Source organism: Apodemus sylvaticus, chromosome 2 (genome assembly GCF_947179515.1).
Source record: "Apodemus sylvaticus chromosome 2, mApoSyl1.1, whole genome shotgun sequence".
Taxonomy (NCBI): domain Eukaryota; kingdom Metazoa; phylum Chordata; class Mammalia; order Rodentia; family Muridae; genus Apodemus; species Apodemus sylvaticus.
The window spans coordinates 163237450-163257718 of record NC_067473.1 but is presented as its reverse complement, the minus strand read 5'-3'; the positions used below and the strand labels follow the sequence as shown (position 1 = coordinate 163257718).

Here is a 20269-nt window from a genome sequence, read left to right as displayed (position 1 = left end):
TGTGGGCTACAGCAGTTATCTTAGGTAACTTTAGTCACTGAACATGTATAACAAACAGAATCTCTATGGTAAGGTCATTGTGGAGGTAATGAAACACACTCCGCACGGGGTCCTTAGCGAGGAGCCTGGCCCACACCCAGTGTTCACCATGTGCTAACTGCATCACCATTGTTTTCAATCTAGATTTATTTTTATTTTATGTGTGTGGAGATTTTGCCTGCATGAGTATCTGTGGACCACATGCATGCCCAGAGAAGGACACCAGATCCCCTGGAACTGTAGTGACTGACAGCTGTTACCCATCATGCCATGCGAGTGCTGAATCCAGTCCTGACCTTGGCCAGCCTCCTGGCCTTCTGGCCTCCAGTTCCTCCTGTCCTCACTGATGTCCATGAAGTCACCAGACCCCGCCCCTCCACCTCTGCCCTTCCCCACCTCCCCTCTTCTCCAGCTTCTCCCCTCACTGGTCCCCAAAACAGGAGGCCCTAGTCAGTAATTTGTATGTTTACAAATTTGCACATTACAAAGCTCTGCTTTGAATCGATTCCCTGAACTTCTCATCAGAAGTCAAAAGTTCAGAATTTTTCCCCTTAATCTTACAATAAACGTTCCTAAGAAATCTTAAATTCTAAATATGGCCTTTGCAAGCTCACATTTCTTTTCAAGGAAAAAAAAAAGACATTTAAATTGCACACATCCTGGCATGCCAAAAGACAGAGCTCAGACAGTGAACAGGCTCCTCCTCGTCCTGCAGCTGCTCCCCACGCCATGCCAGCCTCACGGGGATCTTCCTAATTTGGTTTCAAAGGACAGGGCGCACAGCAGCGCATCCTCTCCATCTCTGCCTGTATCTTGAAGGATGCTGTGAGCATCCCCTGCTGTTCTGTCCACCTGCCACCCTTTACCCTGTGGCCTGCAGTGTGAGTTCCCCTCTTGACCTGTTCTAGCCACGTCACACTGAGCTTTCTGAAAACAGTCATTACTTCTCCTTCCAAGCCTAGCAAGAATGCGTGAACTCCAAAACCTCGCTGTTTCCGGACTCAGAACCGCTTTTTATTACAAGAGATTTAAAGTGGCCAAGATCAACGGTGTTACCCTAAAGCAAGTCCAGAAATATGGCAGGGACTGGGGCTGCATTTCAGGAGAGTCTGAAGTAAGATGAAGAATCCTCTTCATCACAGGCCAGGGCTCAGTCGGCTGCTGGATCCTGGTCCCTCTCCTTAGCCACTCTGCAGAAGAGTTAGCAAGCCAGGACTTCCAGGTATTTACATCCAGAGTTTCCAAAGCCAAACAAATTCACCTAGTGGCTTCACCCTATTGGCCATTTGAGAAGGATTCCCCAATCCAAAACATTGTGTTCTATAATTGCCCGTTCCTGTTGTCAATAACTTACAGCCCGATTAAAATAAATACACATGATAAACTGAGGCTAGTCAGAGAGGAGGGAGGGAGGGAAGGAGAGAGAGAGAGAGAGAGAGAGAGAGAGAGAGAGAGAGAGAGAGAGAGAGAGAGAGAGAGAGAGAGAAGGAGAAGAAGAAGAAGAAGAAGAAGAAGAAGAAGAAGAAGAAGAAGAAGAAAAAGAAGAAGAAGAAAAAGAAGAAGAAAAGAAGAAGAAGAAGAAGAAAAGAAGAAGAAGAAGAAGAAGAAGAAGAAGAAGAAGAAGAAGAAGAAGAAGAAGAAGAAGAAGAAGAAGAAGAAGAAGAAGAAGAAGAAGAAGAAGAAGAAATCAATGGCGGTTACTTATTAGGCTTTCTTCTTTACCATTTCATACACACATTTATAACTTTTATAATAAAATATTTTTCAAAAACTTTAGGATGGACAATGAAGGACAAAGCTGAGGTTGATGGGGTCACTGGGGAGTAGGGGGCACCTGCTTGGCATCTAGAAGATGAGGAAGGCAAGTCCAGGTCAGTGGAGCAGTGAGAAGAGGCTGGGGAGGGAAGAAGCTTGGGATGTAACCAGGGAAACGAACCGGATGATTAGCATCAGCCCCGGATAGAGTAAAGAGTAGGGCGGGTCCAGAGAGGCGGGCTCAAGCGGCCCAGAAGCTGACTGTCATGGTCTTTGTGTGTTCGTTGTTAACAGCCAAGGCTACAGAGAGAAACCCTGTCTCGAAACGCCCCCCCACCCTGAAAAAAACCAAATACATATTGAATCTGAAGTGTATTTGGTTCCACTGAGTCACACTTGGCTGTTTACACATGTGGCTCATTCATTTTTAGAACCACAGTTCACAGCACCGTGAGTAGCACATGCAGACATCTGCAGCCTCCTGGACCATCTGAATCCCAGTCCTCTGAGCTTAAGTGGTGGGTGCTTGGAGATGATCAGATGGCTCCGAAGGTCAGGGCGCCTGCAACCAAGGCGGACAGCCAGAGTCCTTGAACCCAGACCTCCAAACCCAGTCAGGAAAAAAATATCCCTTTACTTGGAGGGTGGATATGATAGGCACTGAGCTAGACACTTTAGCTGCCTTAATGAGTCCTTCCCGGACCCTGTAGAATACTGTTATACTCATTCACACACTGCTCTGAATTGTTAGGTACATGCCTGGGGTTACACAGCCATTAGACAGTCCAGGGCATTCTGGAGACAGTATGGAGGCTGGAGTTAAAGGGCAGGAAGCAAAGAGACCAGACGGGTGCAGAGCCATGATCTAGGTCCAGGGACTGAATGAGCTTCTTCTTGCATAGATAGATAACTGAGTGTGAGTGTCTTAAGACATCTGGTAACGGTAAAAGGTTCTGAATGTGCAGTGACCAACAATTAATTAAAAACCAAATATAGCGGGGCAGTGGTGGCACACGCCTTTAATCCCGGCACTTGAGAGGCAGAGGCAGGTGGATTTCTGAGTTCCAGGCCAGCCTGGTCTACAGAGTGAGTTCCAGGACAGCCAAGGCTACACAGAGAAACCCTGTCTCGAAACGCGCCCCCCCCCCCAGAAAAAACCAAATACATATTGAATCTGAAGTGTATTTGGTGGCACGTGGCCCTGCTACACGACATAGCTTCATGGAACCCTTGGTTCTGAACACAGAACACATGCACTTTGTGCTGCGCATGCCATTGCATGGGGTGACACTGGAGAATGCAGCCGGAAACTAAGGTGTGAGACCCTGACCGCGTCATGAATGATGGTGTCTCCACGGCACAAGCGACACTTTCTGCTCTTAGAGAAACACAATGACTTAATTATGGAAAACTGAGACTTCCCTATCACACTTTCTAGTGTGTTAAATTATTATACCTTTTAATTATATTGTGTTAGATGCTTGCTTTTGGGGGGCTGGTGAGATGGCTCAGAAGGCCAGCATGCCTGCTGCCAAAGCTGACTACGCAAGTTCAGTCCTCTGAACCCACGCAGTAAAAGAAACCAAGTCCCAAAACTCGCCCTCTGGTCTCCACACACACGCTATGATATGTGCACACACTCATGAGCGCACACACATACACATGTGCACACACACACACAATTAATAAATACAAAGTAGTAAAATTTTAATTGGTATCTGAATTACTGACTTGAGTTTCATTTAAATAGTGTCAAATGAATTTTGTCCTGGATGTAGGGCAGAATTTCCAATGATTTCTACAATCATCCTAAAAATACTTGTGCCATTTTGTACTATGTATTTGTGGAGATAGTATCCTTAGTGTTGATGATTGTAATATTGAAATCGTGATTAAAGGTGCAATGTCAAATATTTAGTCAACATTTAATTTTAATGTAAAAATAACACACACAGCTACCTCGCTGGTATGCAAAGTCTCCTCTTTAATAAGTCAAAAGATTGTATGTATTAAATTATTGTTTTAAGGTAAATTTCATTATGGTTACTACCACTCAATGTTTTATTTGTACTCTTATTTACATATCTATAAACTCGAGTAACATAAAATTTGTCAGGTAAAAAGGCTCATCGGGAAAACCCTTTAAGATCCCTGACATGGACTAGCATAGACACCCAGGGAGTGAAAGTCAGAACAGGGGCTGGGAGGCGCGGTGCACTGCTCTGGCTGAGAACTGTTGTTTCTTAGCAACCGCATCCTATGTGTTTACTATTTCTGTTGACAACCCAGGGCACATGGTACCTACAGGCACTAACCTGTACTTAGAATCCCTTCTGTATATATGGAAAGGACTGGAGGTCCCCTAGGAAGGAAATGGTCAGTATTCACCTGGTCACCTATCCACTGTATTCTTCATTAAAGCCCCTTGGTCTGAAAAAATCCATGAAGACATAGCTGACCCTCCCTACACATGTCAATCCATCCCAGCTCTAGTGAAAGCAGGATTGGGTGGGGTTGGGGTGGTACAAAAGTGGCTTTGGTTTCCATAGCAGTCACCCACCAGATCAGACCACCTCTGATAATTTTATTCCCCACTCTGAGCCTCATATTTCACCTGTGAATGGCTTGGGCTGGACAAGAGGATCCTTTGCAGTCTAAGCTAGGCCTTTGGTTACATGTTCTCAAGGGGGACCATGCACCCTCCTAGGTATGTCTATGGTCATGCTAATTAATCGATTCCTTGTAAGGACAGACAGTACACAGACATATGCTGCTAGATTCTGAGCCCTCGGAGGCCAGGATCTGTCTGTCCTGTTGCCAGTAGGGTGTCCTGTGGCTGAGCCTAAAGGAGCAGTGTCCAGTGTTTGCCATGTCCTTTCCTTGTAGGACATTTTTCTCTCCATGGCTCAGGGCATCTGTTGGTATGCCTTTATCCACCCTCCAGCCACTCTGGGGAAGCCTCCTGGTTTTACCAAACAGGGAGGGCTGTGTTTATAGCTCAGCTGGACTCCCACAGGACCTCTGTCCTTGAGGCACAGGGGAAGTGCTCCAAAGAGAGCCACGAACAGCAGCAATGACCCCTGTGTTGGCCTTGGCTCTCTCTCCAACCCTAACCTCAGCCCCACACCATAGTCTCATGGGAAAGGCCCTTATCCTTACCCAGCATCATGATCAAGAATAGGAGGTGGTGCTTCCGGAAGGGAGATGATGTCCAGAATGGCCACTACCTTGCCACTCCCCAAACTGGTCCTTAGACCCACAGCTTCACTGTAGTCTGTGTGCAGCATCTCCCTCAAAATTAAGACAGGAGATACACAACTAAATAAACTATCTCTCGTTCAAAACATTACACTCCTGGGAATGTACAGGAAAGCGTCTAGGCCAGGGCACCCCAAAGACACGTGAACAGGTACGTCTATTACAGAATTAGTCACAACAGCCAAGATATAGAACCAGTCTAGATGCTAGTCACCAACCAACAGAGTGGCAAACACAACGTGGCCTGTGTGTACCGCTGGTCGTTATTGTGCCATAAGGAACAGAAGTGTCATCTGCAGGGAAATGAGTGGACAGAGAGATCGCTGTGCTAAGCTAAATAGGGCAAAGATTGCATGTGTTCTCTCATACGCAGAATCTGAGTAAGTTATGGAACCAGGAAGAGGGCCAGTCACGTTGGGGGCAGAAAGACTCTAGAGGGAATGAGAGCAAGAGAGAGAAACAGAGGAGAAGAGAGAGAAATATGCAAGTTATTTCTCATAGACAGAACCAAGATTTACACACACACAAGCACACATGCACACACACACACAAGCACACATGCACACACACACATATGCACACATCTGCTCGTGCATATACACACAGGGCATAAAAACAGAAGAAGAAATCATTTGGGGAAGGAAGGAGGAGGCAGTAGCAAGCAGCCTGTCAGCATCAGATGACCTCACTCGTCCATGGAAGGAAGACATCTCTTTCAGTGAAAACATTACTCCGAGAAAATGGAACGGGAGTGTTCACACATCCTTTGATCATTTCTAGGACAACAGGTCACCAAATGTCAGCAAAGCTCACAATCAGAGACTAAGAATAACGTGTCTGTTGCTCTCTTCCTCCTGCCCCCTGACCAGGCCCTGCCCCTAGTCAAGGCATCGCAGTCCCTGGATGTTTCTTGCCAGGCACAGTTCGAAGACAGTGTCATCCTCAGGTGGTACCTCTGCTTCCACACTACTGGCCCCTTCTGAGTTCACTGTTCCAAATCTGGCCTGGGAGTACTAGATGCAGTAATGCAGTTTCTGAGCTCCTGTTGAGCGGCTGGAAGATTCCCAGCTCCTCTCCTGCTGAGCCAGCCTTGCAGTCAGAGAGAAATCTGCTTCATGGACATCGTTAAGGAAAAGTTTCACTGTGTAACTCAGTGGGAAACAGGGCATGGAGCTGCACTCCCTCATCCTGGAGATGCCTCCTCATACGAGATAACTGGCTGATCACCAACTAGGCACACTACTAGGTTATCTGATCACTAACTAGCTATGCTACCAGGTTAGCTGATCACTAACTAGCTACACTACCAGGTTAGCTGTTCTCAGTCCAAGCTGGTGGCCTGAAGATGGGATACAATCATCTTCTTGGAGAAGTTTGGAGGAAGGATACAGAATTTACTTCCAAGGCATTTTGAGACCCTCCCAATGATGCTGCAAGTCTCAGGAACCCTTCAGGGCGTGGTACACAAATGCTCTGCCCACGTTCATGGACCCACCAGTGTGAGACAGCAAAGCTCCCCAGCGTGAGCTGACTGCATACGCTGCCTGAGGACCTGACTTAGCAACAGAAAGTCAAGTGCTGAGACGCGCAACCTCCCAACCTCAGGCGATCAGCTACCGTCCCATAAACACTGCACAGAACGTTCTCAACCTTAGCGATTCTTTTGACCTCCTATGTTAAAATTCCTAGATAGACTAGTTCCTCAATCTGCGTCCTTTAGCCTTAATTGAAGGGGGGGGGGAACCCACAACTTTTAAAATTCCTTTAAAATTTTTGTTGTTTATTTTTACACATATAGGTGTTTTACCTGCAAGTATGTCTGTGCACCACATGCTGGCAGAGCCAGAAGAGGGTGTTAGATCCCCCGAGACTGGACTTACAGATGTTTGTGAACTACGACGTGGGTGCTGGGAATTGAATCCAGGTCCTCTAGAAAGGCCAGAGGATTCCATGGCTGAGCCATCTCTCCAGCCCCAAAGTCACAGTTTTTAATGGCACATAAGTCAATATGAAGATGGCTATAAGGACTGCCTTGAGACATGTGACAGAACAGTCACTGCATACACACCCTGATGATGGACACGTTTAGACCGGATGTAAGACCACTGGAATCCACTCCCCATAGCAAGTCCAGGTAGCAGTTCCATGCAGAAGGCAACGGGATTTGTTGTTGCAATGTAAGACTAAGGGACGACAAAGCCTTTCCCAGCCTGTGTGTGAGGGGACGAGGAAGCGGCCTTTACTGAAGCAACTAGGAATGTAAAAAGCAGAGAAAGCAGAGAAGTGCGTTATTCACACACATGGGCTAAGCCTCATTTATACATGTAGTACCATGGTCAAGTGCTGTACTGTGGTGTGGCCTTTAATCTCAGCACCTAGGAGGCAGGGGCAGGTGGAGCTCTGAGTTCAAGGCCAGCCTGATCTACGAAGCTAGCGCTAGGACCAATAGGGCTACACAGAGAAACCTAGAGCCACGATAGGTGGAGTTAGTCTCCCGGGAAGACACTACAGTTCTGGAGACTTAGTAGACCACTTGGCAGGACAAACTGGAGCCAGGAATCTGATGGGCCAATGGTGGGAAGAGGGGTGGTGGCGGGGTGGGGGGTAGGGGGTGCCCTAGACCTGAAGATAGTCTGGGGGACATAAGACCTTTTTGTTGTCATTCTTCTTCCCAATGTGACCATATTGAACAAGTTGTGAGTGTGTGCATGTGTGTGTGTGTGTGTGTGTGTACACAAGTGCATGCGCAAGCATGTTTGTGGAGGTCAATCTTGGGCATTCTTCCTCAGGAGCTGTGCACTTTGATACTTGGGTCTTCTGGGGACTCACCAATCAGGCTAGGTTGGCTGGCCAGTGAGTCGTGTCCCAGAGTACCCCCCTCCCCCCACCAGTCTTTGCCTCTCCAGCAATAGACATGGCTGCCCCCAAGCCCAGCTTTTTACGTGAATCCTGGGGATTGAACTCAGGCTCACAAGCACTTTGCCCACTGAGCTTTCTCCTCATTTGTCTCTTTCATTGTCACACTGTGGGGGACAAGTGGACAAGCTGTGACACTGCCAGGACCCAGACTCTGACCCTAACGATTTCTGAAGTGTCTCCGCTCGGATGCTCTAAACCAGTGGGTGGGATCTGCACGCTACACTGGGGCCTTTCAGTTCAATGAGGATTTGGAAATGCTTTAATCTAGACAGACTGCACAAGAGGGGGGAAGGATACCACCTTCTCAAGACCTTGTCCTTTCAACATTTAGACTTCTTCCCCAACCCTGGGCTTCTGGCACAGCTTCTCTGACAATTTAGAACTCTGTCCTCTAGGGGGCAGCACCGACCTCACCAGGACTGGAAAGGTCGGGTGAGCAGTGTATTTTGATCACTTTCCTGTCACTGGTTCCTTGAGAACAGGATGGGTACAGAACACATCGCAGTCACCACAGGACAATCAGCACAGAGACACACTCTAGAAATGTCCATGATCTGAACCCATCAGAGACACACTCTAGAAATGTCCATGATCTGAGCCCATCAGAGACACACTCTATAAATGACCATGATCTGAGCCCATCAGGGCTCTGTTGTCCCTTTCAACCTGTTATAAGTTTCCCTCTCACTGAAGAGCCAGGAAGAGATCTCAGCAATCTCTCCAAGGCTGTTTCTTGCAGCGCCTTCATTTTCTACAGAGTCCCAGCCAGTAGCGGCAGCAGCTGCAGACCTGAGCATTGTCTAAGAACAGCAGGCTCCCTCCCCGCCAGCTCTGCCTATAGGCTGCTGTGGTTTGTTAATGTCACACTGAGGTGGCGGTATAACCACAGACTCCAGACGCTGGGGCATGTAACGTGGGGGCTGGGGAGGGGTGGAGCATCAGTTCAGAACACCACAGCAGCAAACAGCCCGGGCCAGAGAGTGTGAGGATCCCATGCCTGGACCCATGCATCAGTCATGCCTTCCGGTTCTGACCCTCCTCTCCTCTGTCTGGGCTTCATTACCTGCATGAGTGTCCAATGAAGAGGCCACCCAGCTCATGGGCTGAAGAAGGGATTGATTGAACAATCAATCAGGAAAAAGAAAAACCGAAACCAGGCTCAGCCCATCTTTCTGACCCAGTCTCCAGGGAGCTCACGGCATCCAGAGTGTGGCCTTGTCCCTTGGTCATGAACAGTCATTAGAGCTGTGGGCAGGATGGCTCAACACCTTAGCTCACGGCCACCACTTCCGGGCCCTTACTTCCTTCCTTCACCATGCATTGTTTAAAGAAGAAGATGAAGTCTTAAGACAGCCAGGAACCACCGCCTCCTGACTTCAGAGTGAATCCTTTTCTCAGCTTCCTTTGGGACCCAGCTGACACATCCCTGCCACTCCAGTGCCACCTGGTAGCACCTCAGCTCTCTGCTGCCCTGTCGTGAAGGCGCTGTAAGCCTCAGGATGTGACTCTTTCATCTTGTCTCTCAAACCCAGCACGGGGCCTGGCATGCGGAGGTTGCTCAATATGTGTTTGGGGTCTGAGGAGCAAAGTGGCAGTGAGGCAAACCTATGAAAGCGATAGTTTGCAAAGGGAGAGCTCAGGGGCCTTCTCTGGGGCATGTCCTGAATGCTTAGAGATGCTCTTAACTTCCACATGGCCACGGCCACCAAGGCACATGGCTGATGACATCCTTAGAGAGCAAGAGGTGTATCTGTAAACCAGACTTCTTGTCCCTGTGAGGCACAGGCTTTGCTATCTTAAGCATCAAGTTATAGAATCAGAAAAATACAGGTTCACATTCCAGTCCTGTCTAGTCTAAACTATAGATAGTGCTCAAACTTTGCTGGGGCTGTGCACTTGTCTAAAATCACCCCTCACGAGGTTCAGGTTGCCCACCATGGGCTAGGGTGTTTGAATGCTTTGTCCCCATCTGCTGATGCTGCTTTAGAAGGTTCTGGAACCTTTTAGACACGGGGCTTAACTGACAGCTGTATGGGGTAAGGCTGGCCAAAGCTCTCTGCTTCCTGGGATGATGGGAGCAAGCCGTGCCACAGGCTCCCACCACCAACGATGGAAGCCAGGGCTCCCACAAGCCTTCCCCACCAGAAGCCAAAATAAATCGCTCTATATTCATATTCACGTTACTTCTCTTCAGGTATTCGATTGCAGTCAAGAGGAAAGCAGCGCCAGGCTCTACCCAATTTTATTGCTGGTTACTAAGCCGCTTCCCAGACACAGCTAGAACAGCCAGACAACCCAGTTCTTCCTCTTGCACCCTTGAGTTGAGGGCGTGGACCTGACCACACGAAGCAAGCTCAAGGTTTAAGACAAAGCAAGAGATGCCCCAGCGAGTAGAGTGAGTCAGAGTTCCGTTTACAGAGAAGCCAGTCTTTCCCGTCGGGGAGTGAGTACATCGGCCTGCTTGGCTTTAAGTTCCCACTGTGGATGACGGAAGCTTTAAGAGTCATTTTCCTTCGGCATCTCACTGCAGTGCCAACAGGCCATCAGCACTGGTCCAACCATGAGAGGCTGAAGGAGGTGGTAGGAAAGATGTCGATTGGAAGAAGACTCGCTAGTGGTATTTACAGAGACAAGTGATACTCAGCCCCACCAGCTCTTAGAGTGCTATAAGAAGCCACATTCCGGGTCCTTGGGCTATTTCAAAGATAACTCAGAAATTTTAAACATTATACATGTTCACACACAATAAAAGAGGCAGTAAACTCAGGGCAGCATTACCTGTAACACTAAATGACTTAAACTACCATGTCAACTACGCGGTGGGGTGCCACGTCACGGGGAAGCTCCGAGATGCAGCTCAGAATGCAGAGTGCTTGCCAAGGGATGCACAAAGCCCAGGGTTCAATCGCCGCCTGCAATCCCAGCAAGCAAGGTCATTCTTGGCTAGAGAGTGAGCTCCGAATCAGCTTGGCCTACATGAGGCATTGTTCCAACAAATCAGAGAAAACGAGGAAGCCCTCACAAGACAAAAGCAAGGTGAGTTAAACAGGAAAAGGTGAGGTTCAAACGAAGCCTGGATAGCATGCTGTGACTGCACAATAGAGCAAAGTGATATCTGCCTGCAATCCCAGTACCAGGCAGGCGGAGGCAGGGAGATCATGAGTGTGGTGCCAGCCTAGGGTAAAGATGCAAACTTCCCAGCCTAATGACTTGAGTTTGATCATCAGGACCTGTATGGTTGCAGGAGAGAACTGGCCTCCACTTGTGCATCGTGACACGCACCCATGTGCTTGCGTGTGCACACACAATAATAAAACATTTTAAAAAGCAAGTCTGGAAGAATACACAAGAAGCTACTGGATACCTCCTAGGGACAGGTCAGGAGGCATAAATGAAGCAGGGACTTGCTGAACCCCTTCTGTAAGAGGCAGTTGATTTTCAACCATTCTGCCTGAGAATGAAATAAACGGAGATGGGAACACACGGGGATAAGGGACCCCTCCACAGCCTCGCCTGCCCTATGACATGGGGAGGGACAGGAAGGAACTGTTCCTCCTCCAGAGTATTGTGGGATGCTTCCCCGAACACCAGCTGCAGCGCACACCTCTCTAGACCAGGAGCAGAGGCCACGTGCTGTGCTCCTTCTGGTTCTTTCCTCTCCCCGACTCTTCCAGGAAGCACAAAAGGACGCTGGTGACATTCACCCGTAGCCCCTCTGTACATCTCTCTTCTTGTCACTGAACAAATTAGTGTTATTGGTCTAAATTTCGACCTCAAAAAGAAGTGGCTCTCATGAAGTCAGAGTGGTTACCCCACTATCTCAGAATACAGTCTCATTTAGAAAGTAGGTTGTTGGGTGCAAACAGTGAACCTGAGGCCATACTGGAATAGAAGGGGCCCCTAAGCAAACATGATTATATTCTTATAAGCTGTCCCAGAAACACACACACACACAGACACAGACAGACAGACAGACAGACAGACAGACAGACACACACACACACACACACAGATTCTAGAATGTCATGTAGGACAGAGACAAATTGGAGCAATCTGACTTCAAGCTAAGGGCCACCTTGGCTTGTTGCAGATGGCCAATAAACCACTTGCAGCTGGGGAGGAGCGTCCATACATCACAGGGAGAGCGAGACCCTGGGAGGCACCTTGATTTCACACTTTCAGCCACCCGCTTTGGGGGGGAGACAGGATGTTTGTGTTGTAAATCACCAAATCACCCAGCTCTTATTTTGTTACAACAGCCCTAGGAAAGACAAGTTCAGAGCCACCTCAGGTCTAACTGTCGCGTGTTCAACAGAGACTGATGACAGCACGGGGAAGGGAAACCCTAGGGTCTTGACCAGAGACTATGTTTTATAGGAGTGCCTCAAGAAGTCATAATTGAATAGTGCCATTGTGAAGACTAGAGGAGAATTGACATTCTGATGGAAGATTCCAGGAAGAAATAAAATACAGCACTATCATGAGGGGCAAGCGAGTCTCAGCTCATATATTCTTACCCTGCTGCTGCTGGAGGCCCTGAAGCTGCTCTCAACGGCCTCTCACCGTGCAGTTCCACCCTGGGTTCCATGTTCTAACCTCTCTTATTTTACCTGCTCCCCAAACCAGTGTCTACAGAGGCACACTTGCCAGGTCTTCTAGCCATTCTGTAAGATGTCAGGCTATCTGTCAATTTCCGATCCCGGGGAGACCCTGCCTGTGGTCATTGTCTGCTGTGCTTGGTCCAAGTCTCCTCATTAGCTTCCTACCAGCTCATCCTTCCTGCTGGAGGGGGTCGGGCTTGGAGGGGATGATGACCTATTTATAGAGCTAAGGGACTCTCTCAAAGAGACCAGAGAAGATACAGGTGGTTCAGAAGTATGCTTTAGAGTTAACAGGGTTTCATGCACACACATGCACTTGTGTGTGCGCACACACATACACACACAAGAAAGAGAGAGGGAGAGAGGGGAAGAGAGAAAGAGTAAGGGAGAGAGGGAGAGGTGGAGAGAGACAGGGAGGGAGGGAGAGGAAGGAGAGAAAGAGAGAGAGAGGGAGAGGTGGAGAGAGACAGGGAGGGAGGGAGAGGAAGGAGAGAGAGAGAGAGAGAGAGAGAGAGAGAGAGAGAGAGAGAGAATACCCTTATTAACATTCAGAGCATTTATCCTGCCCACCTTCTAGCATATCTGACATCCAAGAAAACCCATATTTCCCAGGAAGCCTTATACCCTGGTGCATACTTGCCTGGACTCAAGTGGAACTCTTTCTGAGCCAGAGGGCTCTGAACTCTGGTTCCCCCAGGGTCCTTCAGAGATGCTCCCAGATGGGGAGATGTGGCAGAGTCACATGTTCACCAGACGTCCAGGTTGGGCTCACGGAAGCAGAGCAGCAGGTCACGGCTGTCCCGTCTCAATAAGCAGCCAGCCTCCTAAAGGGCAGCTGAGGTCAGTACGCTGCCTGTGGATAGAACAGAGGAAAGGGTTCCTTGCTTTGACTTTGAGAGGTTCACTGTTGATTGTCAGGTGGAACAGACTTGCAGTGGCTGAGCCTTTATCCCAGAGCAGACTTTGAGACAGACAGCTCTGCTTGCACAAACAATTCCCATCCCTTCCTCTTTTCTCACACACTCTGGACTCACTGATGAGGGAGGTAACCTCATCCCTGCCCCCAGAGTCCCAGCCTATGAAAACAAACAGGATCCTGGTTGTCAACAAGTTAGGCTGAGCTCCTGACCTACTCTCCTATCATGAGACAGAAGAAGGTCAGCAGGGAAGTTCCAGGCACCGTTCACCTGGCTCCTTCCTCTGATGGACGTTGTCTGGTCTCATACATTAAGCAGGTCTTCCGCAGCCACATTGTGACCAAGAGGCAGAAGCATGGGGGCAGAACAGGAGGGATCTCAACCCCTGATGGTACCACTGAGGCACTGAGCCACTGAGCAGACTCTCCCATTCACCTTCCTGAGACTCCGGCTGTCTGTGGAGTCAGATAACTACCATCATTTAAATTCAGTGAGTTGAATTTTTTGGGTAACCTGCAGCTGCCATTATCCAAGGTGATGTCTATCTACTCAGAGGTTCCGAAGCTCCTCTCCCAGGGTCCCAAGCTCACGATCCTGGTTGTAGCATCCACAGGCGTCAATAGCAGTACTCCCCTTTTCTTTCCTTCCTCACGGGGGTTCTCAGTCATTTCCCATTCAGACCCATTTTACCATACAAGGTGCATGTCCCAACACGTTCAAATTCTGTTATTTATGAGACATTTTGTACCACCTCTGATATATCACATTTTTTAATGTGTTCCAGGGATTCACAAATGAAGCCTTGAAGACAGTAGGGAGATTATTCAAAAAAAAGGTATATATATATATATATATATATATATATATACATACTATGGCCAAATGTAAAACCAATCCAATGATTTAAATACATTTCTGCATTCCCTTGTTGATTGGCAGCACCATAATCAATAACAAAGACAAGAAACAACCTCCATGTCCACTGGCTGGGGAATAAAGCAATTCTCTCTCTCTCTCTCTCTCTCTCTCTCTCTCTCTCTCACACACACACACACACACACACGCACATACACATGCACACACGCACACACACACACACACACACACACACACACACACACACACACATCTCTGGGGCCTGCAGAATTTGTGAGCTCCAGGTTCAGTGAGAGACTTTGTCTCAAAAGTAAGATGGAGAACATCTGAGGAAGATACCTGATGTTGATCTCTGAGCTACACATGCACACACTCATATACACATACACTTATATATACACATACACATATGTATATATACATATACACATATACTTGTGCACTCATACACACATGCACACACTCATACACATGTGTACTTGTGCACTCATACACACTTATACACATGTGCACTTGTGCACTCATAGACACATGTACACACTCATACACACATGCACTTGTGCACTCATGTACTTGTGTACTCATACACACATGTACACACTCATACACACATGTACCTGTGCACTCATACACACATGTACACTCATACACACATGTACTTGTGCACTCATACACACATGTACACACTCATACACACGTGTACTTGTTCACTCATACACACATGCATTTGTACACTCCTACACACATCCACTTATACACCCATACCCACATGTACACACTCATACACACGTGCACTTGTGCACTTATATATACACATGTACTTGGACACACATGCGCTGTACACTTATAATCACACATGCAATAATATACTCATAGACACACATAGACAGTATACCAACACACACACATACAGAGAGAGAGAGAGAGAGAGAGAATATTTCTGGTCTTACTTTTATGTGAAATATAAAATGCTAAACTCACAGAGAAAACTAGAAAAGTGGCTGCCAATGCCTGGGGTGGGCGTGCAGACAGGGGAATGTTTCTCCAAGGGTGCAGGGCTGTCCTTGGGAAGTGAGTAAGCTCTGGGCACCGGATGCACAGCACGGTGACTGGAGCAGCCGTGCTGGTGCACGCCTGGCCTGCTGAGAGAGCACGCTCTGACCGTGATTTTGTCCCTGGTCCTTGTCTTCCGGCTTCTCAATTATCTGCTGCGGGCTCACATGCATCCTGCTTGTTAGTTGTACCTCAGCATCCAGTAGAAAGCCCAAGACAGACAGATGTTCTCACTGACAGACAGCCTACACATACTCCTGGCCTCTGCTCGCACCCCCCCACTGAACTGTGCGTACGGAGTTCACCAGGACCTTCCCAGTGCTAGCCCAGCCCTTTTCCTACCTTCAGAGCCAACAGCTATTCAAAAGAAAACCCATCACCAACCTCCTCCAACTCCCCATCATCCCTCGTGCTTTGGAAAGTGAGGAAGGGGCTTTGTTCTGATAAGATGTGCAGCCTTGTCACATACCCAAGAGCAAAGGGAACGAGCCACGACGGATAGAACCCTCCAAAGCCACGAGTCAAAATCAACAGTGTCTCTCCAGGCAGATCAGTCAAAGTATGTGTTAGAATAACAGGAAGCTGAGAACATGGGAGTCTCTTCTTCACACCTCCAGCCATCTTGGGTAGTTTTCCATGTCATATTTCTAATGCTCTATAGCACAGTAGGACAATTATAGCTGATAATGACTACCTTAGCATTTCAAAGTAACTAATAGAGAACATTTTGAATGCCCACAGACAAGAAAAATAGCGTATGTTTGTTGTGGTTTGAATGGGAGAAGACCCCCTCCCATAGACCCATGTGTTTGAACTCTTGGTTCCCAGAGAGTGACATTGTTTCAAAAGGTTACGGAAACTTTAGGAGGTAGGGCCTTGCTGGAGGAAGTAGATCACTGTGGGGGGCCCTGAGGTTTGTAGCACAGCCCCATTTCCTGTCTGTGATGGTTAGGTGGTGGTGGTGTTTAATTGTGTGTGTGTGTGTGTGTGTGTGTGTGTGTGTGTATGAATACAGAGGTTGACAGAGACCAAAGGTGCCGCATTTTCTGGAGCTGGAGTTGTGGGTTTTAAGCTACCGACTGGGTTGCTGGGAACTGAGTGCAGGTCCTCTGTAAGAGCAGTATTCATTCTTAACTGCTGAGTCATCCTTCCGATCACTGTAATGGTCAGTTTTAAATGTCAACTTACCACAATCTATAATCACCTGGGAGGAGAGCCTGAAGGTGGGACTGCTTAAATCAGGTTGGCCTGTGTGGCCATCTCTGTGTTGTTAGTTGATGTAGGGAGGTCCAGGGCACTGTGGGAAGCACCATTCTCTAGGCGCAAGGGGGGTGGGGCACTGAACTATGTCAGAGGAAGGAAGCTTGCTAGGTCTTGTAATGCAGGGAGCATTTTTTTTGAGACAAGATCTCAAGGACTTTGGCGCTCCCTGATTGGATAGACTGGCTGACTAATGTGGTCCCAGGTCTTCCTCTCCCTGACCTCACTCCCCAGTGCTGAGATTACTAGTCTGCATTGTCACAGGGTTCCAGAGAGCTCTCGGGTCCTCACTCTTGTATAGAAAGCACTTCTCCCACCTCTGCACCTCCAAGAGAATGTTTTAAAAGCAACAAGAAGGCTTTGTCACTTTACAGTAGTTCGCATTCAAGTAACTCCCTTCTCCTCAGCAACGAACACTCCAAAAGAGGATGATGAATCCGCTCCACCATGAGAAGGCTTTATCTTCCCAAAACAAGAGAAACCATGGCGTTAGCTAAAGACAAGAACAAAAGCCTCCATGAGAGCCCCGCCCCCATTGGCGGAAAGTTTCCTAAACACATTTCAGAGAGGAAGAGAGATCTAAGATTAAGAACAGAGAAAACGAAAAGGCTTTTTCTTCTGCATGTCTTGAGGAAATAGCAGATTTGTTGTAAGATATATTTATATCTCACTGTATCTCTTACAGTCCAGGGAACCTGAGCTAAGTTACTCAATCTCTCGGAGTGTACATTTCTTCATCGTAAAAACTCACACAATGGTGCCAGGCACACAAGGGCTTTGTGAAGAATAAGCAAACACACATGAAATAGTCCCGGCACGGCTTCAGATCTAGAGAGCAAATCCCTTTGAAAATGAGTGAATAGACAGACAAACACTGCATGTCCCCCAGCAAGGACTACGTATGCTCTGCAGCCATTCAGATTACATGTGCCTGTTAGGAAGCTCAGTACTGATAGCCTCCACTGCTTCAGGCTCCAACCGTGGAGCAAACAAACACTCTTACATTTTCTTTACTTGAGAAAATTTGCATCTGTTCATTTGTACACTGGAGGAATGTACCCAGAGTTCCGGTTTAACTGTGTGTTTTAAAAACAACTCATTGCCTCGGTTGTATGGGGTTATAAAATCCTGACCAGCCCACCCACAGTACAGCCCAGCCTCTACTGACCACCCCCTCCCCCAGAGTTCTGTCTCCAGCTAGAAGACTCAACTGCTACAACCCCATCCTGAGGGAGACCACACTCCCATTCCCCACCTCCCCACCCCCCACCCCCATTTCCACCCCATCCATCACCGACTCCCATGTCTTGACTCTCAGTTTCATTGAGAGCTAACGTTATTGTCCCACAGAAAGGGACAATGACACCCTGCACAGGCTTCTTAGTTCTCCATCACTTGCCCTGCAGTCCCAAGACCAGGGCTGACACCAGCAGTGCCATATGATGCTCCCGTGTCCTTGGGCAAACCATTCAACATCTCTGATTGTCTCTTTATCATAAGTTAGACACAATAATTTGATCTTATTTGCAGAGCATTTTACAGCTCAGAGACTACGTGTCTCCGATGCCATAATTGCATTTGAAATGCTAAATGCATCGTCAAGGGTATCAGACCTAGTGTTGAAATCTGTGTTTTGATACAAAGACTGAAAAGTAGAGTCTGGCAAGATCAGTGTGAGGAGCAAATAGCATCAGTGGTAGAAAGTGTCACTCTCGTCATATACGCTGTGGTGGGAGTGGCCTCTGCCGATCTTGCGCCTGGACTTGAATTCTGATCTCTACATACTAGTTGTGTGTGGTGATTAGTGCTGTCAACCTGACAGATTCTAAATCCACCTAGCTCACGGACCTGTAGGCATGCCTGTATGTGGCGGGGATGGGGGGTGGGCAGTTGTCTTGCATGCATTAGCTAAAGGAGGAGGATGTGCCCACTATGGGTGGCGACATTCCCTGGCAAGTAAGCTGAGTCCAGCACAAAGTGGAGAAGACTGAGTGGCAGCAATCTTTGTTGCTCTCTGCTCCCTGCCTTCAGATGCAGTGTGAGTGGCGGCTTCAAGGCCCTGCCGCCTGGCCTTCCTGGCCATGATGGATTATACCGTGAGCTGTATGGATAAGATCCCATGTCACAGCAACATAATAGCAACTAAGTTACTGTGTGATCTTAAGAAAGTAGCTATGCTGCTCTGGCCTCAGTCTACCCTTGAGAGTACAGTGCTTTGCATGTGGTAAGCAGCAAATGAACTGACTGGAGGCTACATCCGGTCAGGTGCATGAGTGTATAGCCATCCATATGTGCTCCCTGGAATTCCCCTCTTTTATCCTGAATTGTGGCCTCCACCCTCCACACCCCTCAGCAAATATTTGCTAAAGGAGGGCAAAAGCTCTGCCTGTCAGGACACAACACAACTCCTTGTTACAGCCTCGGGTTTTTTAATCTTTCATCTTTCACCCTGCAACATTCCCTCTTTGTTTCGCCAGGGTCTCAGCTGTACTGGATAGAACCCAGGGTTCCAAAGAGCCTGAATCTCTTCCTCCCGAGAGTCCTGATTGACAGGCCCACAGTTCTGGATGAGGAGGCAGTAACTGAACCTCACTGTCCTTCACTGGACTATGCAGGTCACTGTAGGGACAAAAGCCACGGAGGACTGAGCCAGCACTGACTGGTTTGTCACATGACACAGATGGTTGCTGTGGCCCAACACAGAGCCTCTGAGAACGACAAAACTGCAGAATAAGATATATAATTCTTCTTTTTAAGGCCCACAAGATACATAGTGGTACATTCCTGTCACCCCAGCACCTGGTGACAAGGAGACCTGAGGCAGGAGGATTTCAAATTCTAGAGGAGCCTGGTATACACAGTAAAACCCAATGCAAAGCAAAACCTTAACTAGCTGACTAAGTAAAAGTTTTTGTCTTGGTTAAAGACTTGGTCTCTTTGTCACCTCCTAACTACATCTTTCCAGCCACCCTCTAAGACATGAGGGTTGTTATTATATAACTGAGGTACCTGCAACCCACAGAGGATGAGTGAGGAAGCCAAGCTATAGCAAGGTCTTCTTGCCCATGCTCATGGGGGGCCCAGCTCCTCCGTGGAGCTCCGGGATACACCTGCCCACCTGCCTGCTTCAGTCTTCCGTGGGCCCAAGTCCTGAAGCAACGGCGACCAAAACTCCCATCACATTGCTTTATGCAATGAGATCGAGATCAGGCAGGAAACATGGCTTAAAGTTCAGTTTGTGTCAAGTCCAGGAATTCAGAGCTCTCCCTCAGGAGCCTGGTTGAGGGATTCTGGAGTCTTCTGGCATTTATTGGCCAAGCATCATCACCCATGAGGTGAGCAGTGTGTCCTCCAAGCAAGGGCGGATCAGTCAGTAGTAGATGTCACCGTGCTCATGATGCACACTCTTTCTAGAGCCTCTCTGGGACAGGTCACCCCCCAGCGGTTTCACAGGCTGCGGGTAGAGTCCCAGTAGGTGGCTACGTGAACTGAGTGTATGTCTGAGTGAGGCTGGGGCAGAAGGAGTTAACTGATCACATTCATAGACCTAAGCCAGGGGGGCTAAGGTATGAACAGCTGACTTTGACCCTG

The 20269-nt window shown here is 48.1% G+C and overlaps 1 protein-coding gene across 1 annotated transcript in view; it reads right to left on the bottom strand.

Moving 5' to 3' along the window:
- The window catches only part of Cracr2a (calcium release activated channel regulator 2A), a 107849-nt gene that overhangs the window by 78649 nt on the left and 8931 nt on the right, over positions 1 to 20269 (bottom strand). The window contains exon 2 of the mRNA XM_052174943.1: positions 13213 to 13425. The gene's annotated coding sequence lies outside the window, so the exon portion shown is untranslated. The remainder of the gene's footprint in view (positions 1 to 13212; positions 13426 to 20269) is intronic.